Source organism: Pantherophis guttatus, chromosome 2 (assembly GCF_059756535.1).
Source record: "Pantherophis guttatus breed Tessera chromosome 2, ASM5975653v1, whole genome shotgun sequence".
Lineage (NCBI taxonomy): Eukaryota > Metazoa > Chordata > Lepidosauria > Squamata > Colubridae > Pantherophis > Pantherophis guttatus.
In genome coordinates this window covers 122261585-122273875 of record NC_142064.1, presented here as the reverse complement: position 1 = coordinate 122273875, position 12291 = coordinate 122261585, and the positions used below count along the sequence as shown (strand labels likewise).

Below are 12291 nucleotides of genomic sequence, written 5' to 3'. Positions count from 1 at the left end.
AGCTATGGAGTCCCCCCCCCCCGCCACAGTGCCTGCCTTAGACTGTATCTTGATGTGAAATGGAGAGAATGGTGCTTTTTTTTGGAGATCTGCATTGTCCAATAGGTAAGCTGCTACTCTCTTCGCCAGACAGTCTGCAACTGAGTCTGAAAAAAACAGCTCGGCTCTTCTTCGATGTGAAAGAGAAACCTCTCGGGTTTTTAAATGTTTCCTCGTTTAATTTCCTATAGTCTGGTGGGGTGAGGTGGACCGCAGTTTGAGAAAAGCTCAAAGCCCAAGCAAATGATCAATACTGAAAAGGGGCTTATCTCTGGCTGAGGTAGCAACTGTTACCTGCAAGAACCAAATATTCCAGGATGTATTAGATCAGCGCCCCCCCCACCTTTTGGGCAACAGGGACCGGTTCCGTGGAGAGAGGTTTTTCCGTGGACCAGAGGGGGTGTGGCTTCACGTGTTGCCTGCACCCCACGGATGGGACTTCACTTGTTTATGCAGCCTGCTTTCTGGCATGCTGTAAACCGATGACAGTCCACGAACTGGGGATTGGGGACCCTTGTATTAGATGTCTGGATGTTGCTTTTCCCTAAAGCATATCATCCGTCTCAAATTCTGTAATGGGATTCCCAAATGTCTATTCAGATAAGGTGAAAGCTTAATAAGAGATTGCTCATTTTTTATTGTCTAGCTTTATTTGGGCTTGGGGTTAAAAAAAAAAAAATCCATCCCTTGAATGGAATCATTCACAATGCTTGTTCCCTCTCATTAGCAATTAGCAGTTAGTGGTCCTGGGATCCAGATGTATGTCTTGTGGGGAGAATGCCTCAATTGTCAGTTTTGAAAAAAAAAGTGTGTCTGTACTGGAAGTAGTGAGAGTGGATTTACTGACAAGCTCACAGAAATAGAAGTATGATCTTCTGGAATGGAGATGGGCAGTTTGTAGCACCAGAACCAGTGGTGGGTTCCTCCCGGTTCTGCCCGGTTCCGCTGAGCCGGTAGCGGTGACAATATGACGTCACCGAACCGGTTCTGCCCTCCCCGCCCCCCCCTGCGTTATTCGTACCTTTTATTTGGCCCCCACCCCCAATCTATTGCTGTCTCCTGAGTCCCAGCTGATCGGCTAGAAGGAAAAAAAACTGTTTAAACTCTTGCCGTGGGGCTTCAAAGGGCCACCCTACAGCAGATCAGTGTTAAAAGGCAGTGTGGTGGTAGACCGGTGCCTGCAAAAACAAATGAGTAGACCAGTGCCTCCAAAAACAAATGAGTAGACCAGTGCCTGCAAAAACAAATGAGTAGACCAGTGCCTGCAAAAACAAATGAGTAGACCAGTGCCTCCAAAAACAAATGAGTAGACCGGTACAGCTCTGCAAGCAGTTAAAAGCCTGGTAGACCAGTACCTCTGCTAAATCCTAAAGAATTGTCACATGACCACCAAGCCACGCCCACAAGATAAGTCACACCCACAGAACCAGTAGTAAAGAAAATTTAGAACCCACCCCTGACCAGAACCATATGCAACCATCGGGTCTCTCTTTATTTGAAGCCCCTGGATTTTTTTTTTTTTTTGTGGCCGAAGATCATTGTGTGATTTTCTGCAGTTTAAGGGGAAGGGGAGATAGGAATACATACATATTGCATTAAAATATGCATATTGCATATTGCACTTTAAAACAGGCATGGTGCATCTTAAAACCACTTTGTGTCATCTTCCTGCTCCTTGTGGTCCTCACTGCCTACCCCCCACCAATGTTAAGTATGGTCCCTATCAGCAGCGTTAGACCTAGCCTGACTAGGTGGCTCAGTGGCTAACACAGTGAGCTTGTAGATCAGAAAGGTCGGCAGTTCGAATCCCTAGTAAAGGTCTCCTGCATGAGCAGGGGGTTGGACTAGATGACCTCAAAGGTCCCTTCCAACTCTGTTACTGAATCTCTAGTGCTGCCTCAGAAGTGGCCCTCCAGTAAAACTAGTTCTTGGTACGAAATAGCGAACTCCACCCTCCAAAGCTATTGTTTATATGGTCTCTTAATCCAGGATGAAGTTCAGGGAGTTGAACGAAGTGTTACTAATGTTGATAATCTGATTCATCTCTTCGGTTTTAGTAAACCAAGCCCATCCATGTGTAGATGTGCTAGGGAGGGCCTCTGTTGATGGAGAAGTATGGGGAAGGGATTAAGAATCTTTTAAACTTTTTGTCGTGCCCTGCAAAGAATCTGGGAGATGTTTCATTCTGCAAGGACATGGAGGTGGTGATGAACAGCATGCAACTCTGAGGCCACCGATGAAGGGAGTCAAGTTTGAAAGATGTACCCTACGCCGAGGTGGCGCAGTGGTTAGAGTGCAGTACTGCAGGCTACTTCAAATCTACTTCAGTTCAAATCTCACCAGGCTCAAGGTTGACTCAGCCTTCCATCCTTCTGAGGTGGGTAAAATGAGGACTCAGATTGTTGGGGGCAATATGCTAACTCTGTAATCTGCTTAGAGAGGGCTGTAAAAGCACTATGAAGCGGTATATAAGTCTAAGTGCCATTGCTATTGTTACATAGATTAGTACAGGGAGTCCTCGACTTAACGACCCCAATCGAGCCCAAAATTTCTCCTGCTAAGTGAGACAGGTGTTAAGTGAATTTTGTCCCATTTTACGACTTTTCTTGCCACAGTTGTTAAGTGAATCACTGCACTTGTTAGGTTAGTAACACCGTTGTTAAGTGAATCTGGCTTTCCCACTGACTGCTTGTCAGAAGGTTGCAAAAGGAGATTACATGACTCCGGGAGACTGCAGCCGTCATAAATGTGAGTCAGTTGCCAAGTGTCTGAATTTTGATGACCTCGGGGAATCTGTGGAAAACAATCATAAGTCACTTTTTTTAGACATCGTAACTTCAAAAGGTCACTGAATGAGCTGTTGTAAGTGGAAGACTACATGTACTAGCTTTCATTTACTTACATAGCTCCAGCAAAAGTTGGGGGAATTGCAGGGTTTTAAGAGCCCTCATCTCCATTCCCCTTAAGAGGTATTCCTGGTGTTAATGAAAATGATTTGTTTTTGATATTGCTTTGGAATAATTTGTGTGTATCTGTGAGAGAATGGGTTAACACATAGTAAGCCTTAACCACAATTTATTAAATAAACTATAACTGGCTGATTCACAGTACACACCAAATCATAAATCAAGTTTTACAAATCACACGTGTTCAGGTGTCATATGCTTCGGCTTGCGGTACTGTCTGGAGTCAGCCTTAATATGTTTGTAAGTGTGTTTGTGTATCTGTTGTTGTTGACCTGTTCACATGCATCCTCTTGAGATTTGATCATGCTGACAAAGTATCAGCAATCACTTTGAAGATTGAATTCTTAATGCTGGCTTGCGAAAGAATGAGGCAAACGGAATTCAGGCTTGTAAGATTTTCTCGCCCATTAAAGTTCTGTCCAAAGAAACATGAATATGGTAGAGTGGTTTGAAGCACAAGCTTATCCCAGAAAACGATGGATACTAGACCTACTTTACAAATCTCCTGGCCTTCCCTTGTGCGTTCCCCCCCCCCCCAGCAACCAATTTAATGGCTCTCTGTTTATTTTCTGCTTGCTTCCACTATAGAGCTGGGAAGTTATGCATGAGGGACCAACAAAAATGTTGCCTGATTTCTTTTATTTTTTTCCCTTTGTAAAACTTTTCATTTGCATTTATATAATTCAGAGCATTCAAGGGAGCAGTGAGTTGGGAGCTTATCTCAGCCTCAGTTGTCTGTAATGGAAAAATGTATATTATTTGAACTGTTTTTGAGATGAGAACCTGATCCACACTTTCCAGTAGGTCTTAATATGATTGTTAGTTTTCAGATTAGTTGGTATGATTTGCAGTGGTTTATTAGCTATGACTTACGACTTAACTGTGGCTCCACATGATTTGTGAACCTAACCTCAGTGGAAACTATTGAGAACTGAGCCAGTTCATACTGCTCTGCCTTAGGCTTTGATTTTTAGACATGCTAATTTCTAAATAACAGTCTCAGGGCTAACATATCTTACCATGTTTCCCTGAAAATAAGACCCTGTCTTATATTTTTTTTGAACTCCAAAATAAGCGCTTGACCTTATTTTGGGGGAGGTCTTATTATTTTGGGCATGTGGAGCAAGATGGGGCTCCTCTTGCCGTCTTACCTGATTCCAGCTCTGCATTTAAATATTTTTGGGGAGGGCTTATTTTCGGGGGGGGGGGCTTATTTTAGTGCATGCGCTCAAAAGACTGATTGGGCTTCTTATCAGGGAATGTCTTATTTTTGGGGAAACAGGGTGGAAATCATCTTACAGATTCTTGGACATTGGTCTTGTAATTTCTGAAATTGTCCAATGTAATTAAGTGCTCAGGATTTCCCTTTTAGTGCCTCTATAGAGTCTAGAATGTTGGGTCTTTAGGGCTAAACTATGAAGATATGAATTGTTTTCTTCGTGGGTTGGCATCTTCTGATTATTTTTCAGCACTCCCAATCTTTCTAACCTTGTCTTCTAGCAAAAAGAATCTCTTTTCATCAATCTGCCAGGAGCCAGAATAGACGTTCAGCACATACCATCTATTCTATACCTTATGAACTTGTTCCTTTCTTTGGATTTTACTTGTAAGTTATTTCTCTTGACTGAGAAGTGGGATAAGACTATAATCCGCATGTTTGTGAGTTATACAGCAGCTTTGTCTGGAAAAGATTTCTAGTGATCAGCCCAAGTGTACCCACTATTTTAAACCACATCAAATCTGGTCTTGCCTGTACCCTGTGATTCATGTTTTTGGAGTCCTTTGTTGGGCCAAAGCCAAGTGCCATTTAATTGATTGGATTGCAAGGAGACGTATTGAAAATAATCACTCCTGCTCCCCCCTACAGCCTTCCCTATGTTGAGACAATCCTTGGCTGTTTGCCCTGTACTCAGCAGGCTTGCTTCCCTGCCACTTCATTGGCCAAAGTATTCCCAGGAGTATTAATAGCATGATGAGTTTAGCCCCCTTGCATACTCAATGGAATTGGTGGCTTCTGGCTCTGAACCTCTTGGTGAGGTAGGATCCCATTTCTGCCTTGAATCTGTCCCTTTAAGACACGGGGAGTGTGCTGGGTGGTTTATTGACTGCCGGAGAGCTGTGCTGAATTAGGAAGACTTTAAGAGTTGCCTTGCCTGGCCAGCCCTGCTGTCAAATGCATGTCAGCATGTCTTTTCCCAGCTTTTATTTAGAGAGCTAACTTTGGGTGTTGTGGCTTTCCTGCTTAGAAGGCTATATCTTTCCTGTTTTGCTTATACTTGCCAACATTTGAGGAATAGACCACAGTGCCACGGTGTAGGAGACAGTATGATCAAATCCACCTAGGTCTGAATATAATGATTATAATTCACTAACGGGAAGGCTGGTTCCTTAGACTGTCTTCCAACTTGGGTGACCTCACCTATTGTTGAGAAAAGCTGAGCTAAAGCATTTACGACTCCAGCAAGCATTCCGAGCAAATTCCTGTCCTTTATTACAGATCTCTTTTTTTCCATTTGTTTTCTGGGATGAGTTTGATTTTCGTGCCTTGTGTCAGAGGGATTGGTGAGAAGATAACTGGTGTTCCCAAAGCTTGCACCAAATATAAAACGCAGAGTGAGGCTCCGTATCAGATCTGTCCTCAGAGCTGCAGTCCAGTCCTTGGGTGCAGTTTGAAATAATGTGTTTTTCTGAGCGTTCACCATTTTTTCCTCCAGGAGTTAATTTCTGAGATGGGCTCCTATGTACCTCCTTTACCTAGGAAGAAGATTTGACAATTGTACCTTTCTATCTGTGCCGCTGGCTTTGAAAGCTGTCGTTGCAGCTTGATCTGGAAGAAAGCTGCGGTGGCAGCACCCCAAGACACAATGCATGTTATAACAGAAACTTCTTTTTCCTGTCTGAGGTTGTTTTTTTTCTTCAGGTTATTAACAACTGGATATATGCCAGTTCTAAAAACAATTGTCTGCTAGTCATACATTGCTTTTCTAAATACATTTAGAAGGATTTTTAAAAATAAGTATTTATTCTGACCTTCAAGCAGGATTTTTTTCTGTTTCGAATTTATTTTCTATCTCCCTTTTACTTTATTAGCATAGTTGGAATGGCTTGGGCCCTGCACATGTTTAATTAGCTGAAGCTACCCACCCACCCACACAAGATCAATGAGGTTTATCTACATAAATTATAAGATTGTGGGATTAAAAAATTAGGTGCCATATCAAGCTAAAACGTTGCCAGACCTTTTTTTTTGCTAGCCCCTTCGGTTTCTCCTCTTCAGCTCAAGGATGTGAGCAACTCAGAAGCTGGCAGGGAGAGAAACTTGAAAATGTCAACCTGATGGGTAGCAATTGTGGGGGTGGGGGTGGAGGGTGGGAAGGCAAACTCTATTCCTGGAATGATTAACCAAGGCATGGAAAATAAAAACTGCTATCACAATTCCTTTAGGAAAAAAAATACCTCTTTACGACCATACTTGGAATATGGCACTGAAATGAATGGCTGCCTTTTAAATGTGTGTCAAAGAACTGGAAGAAGAGTAAACACAGTAATGGGGGGGGGGTAGAAGAAAACCCCCTTTCCTTGTAGACTTCAACTTACAACAATCATTTAGTGACTGTTCAAAGTTACAACGGCACTGAAAAATGGGATGACTGTTTTTCAGTTATGACCTTTGCACTTTCCCAGGATCATGTGATCAAAATTCAAATACTTGGCAACTGGTTCATATTTATGACTGTTGGTGTGTCCCAAGATCAACTTCGGTGACCTTCTCAAAAGCAAAGTCAATGGAGAAGCTGGATTCACTGAACAACCTATTAGCTTATCAACTGCAGTGATTCACTTAACAACTGTGGCAAGAAAGGTCATAAAATGGGACAAAACTAACATATATCTCGCCTAACAACAGAAATGTTGGGCTTGTTAAGAAAAAAGATAAGCAAGAAGGTACCTAGCCCAATTTGGTAACATAATGCATGATCCACCTTTTTTATAATGCTGCCATCCGAGGTATCTAATGAAATCATTATTCGGTATGTAACAAATTTATAGAATTTGATGCCACACATAAGCAATGATACTTTAGAAACGGGATTAGGCCAGGTAGTGGAAGATAGCTGATTATAATGGCTGCATTCTGCTATGGGTTGAGGAGAGTTTGGATTTGACGGGTGTTTGCTGGGGAACAGTAAAAGGAGGGATACGATGACTTTATGACATACTTGGAGGTTGGGGGAGGGAGTGGGGGGGCGGGGGGAAGGGAGAGGCATCTGATCGACCACTATGTGAAACGCTGAGCTTTTTTCTGATCTTCTAGCATCCTACTGTGTTTCCCCAAAAATAAGACCCTGTCTTCTATTTTTTTTGAACCCTGAAATAAATGCTTGGCCTTATTTTCGGGGATGTCTTATTACTTTGGGGCCTGTGGAGCAAGATGGGTCTCCTCTTCCCGTTTTACCTGTCTCCCTAACTCTAACCAGACGAAATGGCGGGGACCGGCTGTGCATGCATTTAAATATTTTCGGGGAGGGCTTATTTTTTGGGGGGGGGGCTTATTTTAGTGCATGTGCTCAAAAGCCCAATTGGGCTTATTATCAGGGGATGTCTTATTTTAGGGAAAACAGGGTATCTTCCTATGAAGTTAGGACAACTCAGCTGGTTGGTGCTTCATCAAGGCCACAAAATTCCACATCATATATTAACTGCTTTTGGAACAACAAAACTTCTGGCTGTTTTCCTTAGCTTTTCTTATGGACAGAACCTTTACTTCCATGTTGAATTGGTTTAAAATAAGTTTTCTAGCACATGTGTTAAATAGCTTACCAGTGCTGGGTTGTTTAGCATACCTCTTGATCAATGATTATTTTAATCTTGTTACATTCGAGTAAATGTGCAATTATTTTGATTATTATTTAATCATCCTCTGACAGAGTTGCAAAGGGTTACAAATGTACACATTTATGTGCGCTCTCTTTTTCTCTCACACAGATCCAAAAGTCAATTGAGGATATGCTTCATTTATTTGAAGCCAGTTCACAAAAATGTGTATGGTCTAATAAATGAGCCTAAGGTACCGTTTTGTGTTTGCAGGAGTAGATTAACACGGGCATCTCTTTAGAACTTGTTCACTTGACGTATGTATGTGTGTTTTAATTTAATTTAAGCATGTACAGTAACTGGTTGACAGAGCTACAATTTGGCTTCTTCGTATATCTTGCTTGCACAACGCAGCAGCTTTTAGCTATGTGGCCAAAGTCACACAAAATTGCATTTGCTTAGATACAAATGATACAAGTCATAGAAATGATTCAAGTGATTTAATGATTCATCTTCCATAGAACAAAATAGCATTTGGTCTTGAGTAAGCATGCCTACAAGAATTCAGAGTTTCCTATAAGGGAAGAAGAATCTTTTTCAAGTCAACCTTGGCTTCCATTCACTTCATGGATATGTCCAGATAATTTTCTTGGCAAAAAAGTTTAAATCTCAGAATTTTGCTTTCCACTGAGATTGCAACACATACTCCTCTCTGTGTCTCTTTATTTAGCTTCATGATGATACTTACAGTAGGCCTATTTCGCACATGAGTAAAAATTTAACATTATGTGGCTGAGCTGCAGGTTTCTACATTCCTATTTTTGTCAAGCAGCTGAGAGAAGAAGTTAACTATGAATTACCTTCAGCTTTTACAGTTTTTATTTTTTCAGTTCTGGGAACTGTAGTTTAAGCCACAGTCTGATTTATAAAAGAAGCTATTGTCTAAAGTTGGCTTGTTTGTTATCAGGCAAAAGTTTGTTTTGATGATAACTTTTTACCTCATATCTAATGATATGTAGAAAGGAATACTGAATCCTTGTTAAGTGTTATCACAATGATTTATTATGGAGCCCTTTAGGTTAGGAGCCCCTGTAAATTCAAAGCTGTGTTTGAGCTTATAAAGGTTCATCTCATGTGGAGTTAAGCTATGTGCAGTATCACTGATTTAAGACCATAATAAAGTTTAATTATTTAAGCCATCTACAACCATATCTATCATTCCCCACTCTCTTTTAGCACTGATAATGTTACCTATTTGGGTAATGAAACATCTGCAAGAAAACCTCAGCATCAAGGACCCCAGAATTCAACCCCAAGCTAGAAATATTTTCTTTTATCAGTCTATCATTTCTGCCTGTGTCCACTGACATAATCAATCTCATGTTCACTTCTTGGCCAGAAAATTGCTTGCCCTTATACAGGTAGTCCTTGATTTATGACCATTTGTTTAATAACTATTCATGGTCATGTGATTGCCATTGGCAACCTTTCCACTGGCTTAGGGACCATGGTAAAAATGGAAAGCTTGCAGGGATTGTTGCAACTTGCAGTCATGTGATGACTCATTTAACAGTCACACTGTTAATAATGAATTATTCCGTCTCAATTGTGGTTATAAGTTGAGGATTGTCTGTTTCTGAGCTGCAGCACAATATGAGATCTGTATCTGGAAGGGTACTCTTATTAGGATGATAAAACAAGAATCCCAGATCACCTTATTGAGTTTTTTGGATAGGTCTGGAAGTCTAATGTAGATAATGTAGATATTTTTCAGTTTTTATAGAATATTTTCAATAATACAATTATATTAGACAGAACTCAATCTTTATGTAACTGGTCAAAGCAAGCCTGGTCAAAAGTATGGCATATTTATTTTGATAAAAATTATTTCCCGAAATAAATATATATAAAATTTGTAATGTCACATTGAGTAACATGTTTACCAAAAAGAACCAAACTTTTCTGTATGGTGCTTTCATAATAATGCAATGTCTGTGATTCAGGTTTTTTTTTTTTAATGTATGATTTAAGTAGTAAAATGTGTGGTAAAATCTTCTGCATTGGCTGCCGATTTTCTTCCGGGCACAATTCAAAGTGCTAGTTGTCACCTTTAAAGCCCTACCTGGATTGGGACCAGTTATTTGAAGGACCGTCTTTTCCCGGCCACATCTACCTGATCCACTAGAGCAGGGAGGCAGGGAATGTTGCAGGCATGCTGTCCTAAGGAGGTACATCTGGTGGGGCCCAGAAAACTTCTCTGTGGTGGCTTCCTTCCTTTGGATCATCCCTGCAGAGATTAGATTAGCCCCCATTTTTTGGCAAGGCCCTGAAGACCGGTTTTTACCAATAGGCCTGGCCTGGGGAACCCAGAGTGGGATGGAGCCCATCAAGTGGCTTATCTGATTGACTGATTGTGGTGCCAGAAGGTGGGAGGGGTTATTGTTTTTATTATTTATACATTGGGTTTTTATGTTTGTAAAATGCCCAAAGTCACCGAAACTTTGGTGAGTGGGCGGCCATATAAGTTTTCATAAACAAATTAACAAACAGATATATAAATTTGTATTGATATTAAAAAAAGAATTGATTTTTATTTCCTTTGCTTCCTGATGCATATATTCTATTTCACTCATTGCAGGAGAAGTCAGTATTTATTTAAAGTCAGTACTTGTTTAAAGAATTTCCATGTAGTTTTTGCTTCCTGCTGTGTATGAAAAGGTTCCTTGAGGTATATTTTGCTGCGTATGAAATATAAAAAAAAGCAGATGGGAGCTAGGGTGGGTCAACGGGGAGGCATGGTGTGGCACCCTGCTTTGTACTGTTTAATATGCACATACTGGAAAAAAGTGCCTCTATCTTCCATTTCAAAGGGATCTTTCTGAAACAAATGCACCCTTGGTAGTGTCAGTTTCCAGTACAAACCTTTTACCTTTTTTGCCCATCTTATATAAATGCATTTTTAAAAACATCATTAATTCAAGGAAAGAATTCCTTGAAGGAATTCAAGAAATTTAGTATAAACAATGTTTTAAAATATATTACTGACCTGTTACCCCAAGCACTAAGTATTCTGTAATGGAGAGTAGGATTTAACCCAATCTGTGATTATTTTTCCTTCATGTTAGGGAAAGGCTGAGGATATCTCACAACATCTAATTTAAGGCAAGAGATGCAAGCTTGAATGTCACCTCTATCAAAATGAATCATAAAGCTGCCAGTTTTCTCCAGGAGCTTGTAAGTGTCGCAGGATGGCCTTCCTAATCAGCTGTAGCTCTAGAGGTTTGGCCTTATTTCAGATTCCTGACAGAGAAATAGAAGTTTGCAAAATTGGAAGTATCTTTAAGAAGCTTCCTTTCAAAATCAGGTTGCCCTTTGCTTACCAGATTTCTGAGGAAAGCTGCTCTGAAATGTTCCCTAAACAAATAATTCTAGAACCTTCCTTTTCTATAGTGAGCTAGGGCTTCAGTGACAAAAGAGCTCTTTATTAAGGTTAAGGCAAGAGCTGCAACCTGGACATTTTGTGAAGATTGTTAAAGGAATTTCTCAATTGTTATTGGTGTTTTTTTGTGGCATTAGTTAGAGCGGAATTACAGAGGGCTAACTACCGTGTTTCCCCAAAACTAAGACTTCTCCGGATAATAAGCCCAATTGGGCTTTTCAGCACATGTGTTAAAATACCCGCCCCCCAAAATAAGCCCCCCACTTACACGCATGCGCAGCTGGTCCCGCCATTTCCTCTGGTTGCTTGCCGTGCAACCAAAACGAGTTGAGGCGAGGCCCAAGGGGGGGGGGAAGCAGGGGAACATGCCTTCCCCTCCCTGTTCTTTGTGCCAGCTGAGCGGCTGCCCTGACGTGTCCTGCCGCCACCGCTGCCTCATGGAACAGGACTCTGCAGGGCTTGTTGTGCCGTTGCACGCACGAACTGCAGCACCACCACAAGCTTCATCATACCGGCACAGCTGGTGTCCTGCCGCTCGCGGCTGCGCCGGTATGTCAAACTTTGTGGCAGTGCTGCCGTTTGTTTGTGCAAGAGCACAAGCCTTGCAGAGTCCTGCTTTATGAGGTAGCGGCGGCAGCGCAATGAGTCTTACAAAGACTCATTTCATTTCTCCCCCTCCCCCCTCCCACTCGCCAAGCATGGCAGGGCTCCTGCCCCTTGCTTAGCTACCTGTCCCCTTTAGGGATGCAATTTGGGGGTGGCAAGTGGGGTGGGCGAGAAGCAGGACACACATCTTACCTTTCCAGCTCCATCGTGTTCCTCGCCGTTATGTCCAGGGAAACACGTAAAAAAAAAACTTCTTGCGAGTTAAATGAAGTTTTTTTTTACAATGTGTTTCCCTGGACACAAATGACAGTGTGTTCCTATCAGGCTTCTCCCTCCAATCACATAAAGGTAAAGGTTCCCCTCGCACATATGTGCTAGTCGTTCCTGACTCTAGGGGGCGGTGCTCATCTCTGTTTCAAAGCCAAA

At 41.6% G+C, this 12291-nt stretch overlaps 1 protein-coding gene across 17 annotated transcripts in view; it reads left to right on the top strand.

Annotated features, from left to right (window-relative positions):
• CDK16 (cyclin dependent kinase 16) overlaps positions 1-12291 on the top strand; it is a 71863-nt gene that overhangs the window by 11549 nt on the left and 48023 nt on the right. For 3 of the 17 annotated variants that reach the window (XR_015732834.1, XM_087888713.1, XM_087888711.1), the window contains exon 1: positions 10944-11054. The exons of the other annotated variants lie outside the window; for them this stretch is intronic. The gene's annotated coding sequence lies outside the window, so the exon portion shown is untranslated. Of the gene's footprint in view, positions 1-10943; positions 11055-12291 lie in introns of those variants that run through there. 17 annotated transcript variants of the gene reach the window in all.